The 2,353-nt window shown below is 43.7% G+C and overlaps 1 pseudogene; it reads left to right on the top strand.

Annotated features, from left to right (window-relative positions):
- The first annotated feature begins 441 nt into the window (after positions 1-441).
- On the top strand, positions 442-1,629 carry LOC113905075 (annotated as a pseudogene).
- Positions 1,630-2,353: the final 724 nt, after the last annotated feature.

Below are 2,353 nucleotides of genomic sequence, written 5' to 3'. Positions count from 1 at the left end.
AGGGAGGCATTTGTTCAGAGAAGCGGGACCATTTAGGAGGTTGGAGGAAGAGGAATCAGTTGCTTGCTATGGAATCCTCAGAATCCATTTGGCTTGACCCGCTCCTCCAATTTAGGCTTTTGGCTAAAGATATTTGATCACAAGACACAGACTGAGCAAAATTAAATGACAGCTGCTCCTTCCTCTAGTGTAACCCTGTCATATATTCAAGATTTTGGAACCTCTGGGTGTCCATTGTAAATTGACTCTGACTTTCTCTGTTAGCAACCGCAGCTCTAGCTCTTCACATGGGATCTGGGAGAGAAGAAGCTGCATAGTATTCCCTGGACGCACCACCAGTTTCCGAGTGCTGGTCTGGGACTACACCCAGGTTGGCCTGCCTAGTGCTTGATCGGCTGTGAGTGAGATCCCGAGAAAGGCTCCTGGTGACTGAGCTTAAGGATGGAGCCCCTGGAATCAGTGACATTTGGAGATGTAGCCATCGACTTCACCCAGGAAGAGTGGAGCCTGCTAGATAAGTCCCAGAAAAACCTGTTTAGAAATGTGATGCTGGAAACTGTCACCCATCTGGTCTCTGTAGGCTATCAGATCAGCAAATCAGATGTGGTTTTCCAACTGGAACAAGGGAAAGAGTTGTGGACACAAGCAGCAGGAGGCTTCCAAGGTCAGAGTCCAGGCAGTGAAAGTCTCTTTAGACAACAAGAAATGACATTAATGCAAAGTGTCTACTGGAAGCACACATCCCCAGTAAGGACAATGCAGGTTTCTCACACACAAGGGGATCCTGCTGAATGTGCTGATTTGGGAGATGAAGTTACTCCTACATCTTCACTTCAATATTCAATAGTTCCCTTCAGAAGCAAACATAATGTCAGCAAACAGCATGGAAAATCACTTAGTCAAGGGTCATTCCTCAATGGACAGGGTCACATTCACACTAGACATAAATCATGTGAATGTGCTCTGTGTGGGAAAGTTTTTAATAGATGCTCTAGCCTTAGCAGACATAAGATGATTCACACTGGAGAGAAACCATTCAAATGTCAACTGTGTGAGAAAGTCTTCAATCAAAGATTCTCCCTGAAAGTACATGAGAAAACTCACACAGGAGAGAAGCCCTATGAATGCCATCAGTGTGGAAAAGCCTTTAGTAGATGTGCTAGCCTCAGGAGACACAGCATGATTCACACTGGAGAGAAACCATTCAAATGTCATCTGTGTGGGAAAGTCTTCAATCAAAATTCCTCCTTGAAACAATATGAGAGAACTCACACAGGAGAGAAGAGATATGAATGTCATCAGTGCGGCAAAGCCTTTCTTCAAAGCTCTGGCCTTAGTTCACATAAGAAAGTCCATGCTGGAGAGAAACCACATGTATGTCTTGAGTGTGGGAAGGCCTTTACTCATAGTTCAGGGCTTCATGTGCACAAAAGAATCCACATTAAAGAGAAATCACATGTATGCTCTGTGTGTAGGAAGGCCTTCAATAAATATGCTAAGCTGAGGGAACATGAGAGAACCCACAGTGGAGAGAAGCCCTATGAATGTCAGCTCTGTGGAGAACACTTCACTCGTGCCTCTTCCCTTAGACAACACAAGGGAACCCAGCACAGGAGAGAAAACCAGTAGGACCCTCAGTAGATGTTCTGACCTGAGGTGACATAATCAATGTGGAGGTTCCTTCAGGCATTGTGCTATGCAGTCCAGACAGGCACTGCCTGTGGATGTGGATCCACACATGTGCTTTCTCTGTGACTAAGCCTTTAGTCATTAGCCTGACCTCATGTAACTTAACAGAACTCACTCTACAAACACAATATGGGTGTTTCCAGCAACAGCCCCCAACTCTAAAGACCTTAGAGGACATGAGCAGAGGATAAGCAACCACTTCTACTTCTTCGATAATTATTGATCTATGTGAACCAACTCCACAGAGAGAACCACTAAGACTGTGATAACTGTTGACAACCATTCAGTTGATGTGCACAAGAAACCTTGAAAAAAAATAAACACAAGAACAAAGATGAAGACTCTTGAAAGATACCAAAGTAGGTTGAGCAACACCAAGCATACTTTTAAATAATTCATCCTGGAGAAGTTATTTCATGGAAAGGTATGAGAAATTCTTTCTCCATAGAGCAACCCCTCTGGTTCACACATGCTCAGTCTATAGAACACACTCTCAAGGTCATGACAGAAGGGAAGACTTCAGGGATCACTTTCATTTCCAGTCAACATTAAATTCTCACACTGAGGATGCAGCAATCCTAAAATCAAAAGTGAATCTACAGCTAGATTTCATATCAGAAAAAAAAAAACATACTGTGTGGGAGGGAGAATCCTGTAAGAATCC

This window comes from Bos indicus x Bos taurus, chromosome 15 (assembly GCF_003369695.1).
Source record: "Bos indicus x Bos taurus breed Angus x Brahman F1 hybrid chromosome 15, Bos_hybrid_MaternalHap_v2.0, whole genome shotgun sequence".
Lineage (NCBI taxonomy): Eukaryota > Metazoa > Chordata > Mammalia > Artiodactyla > Bovidae > Bos > Bos indicus x Bos taurus.
This window is presented reverse-complemented; position numbering and strand designations above follow the sequence as displayed.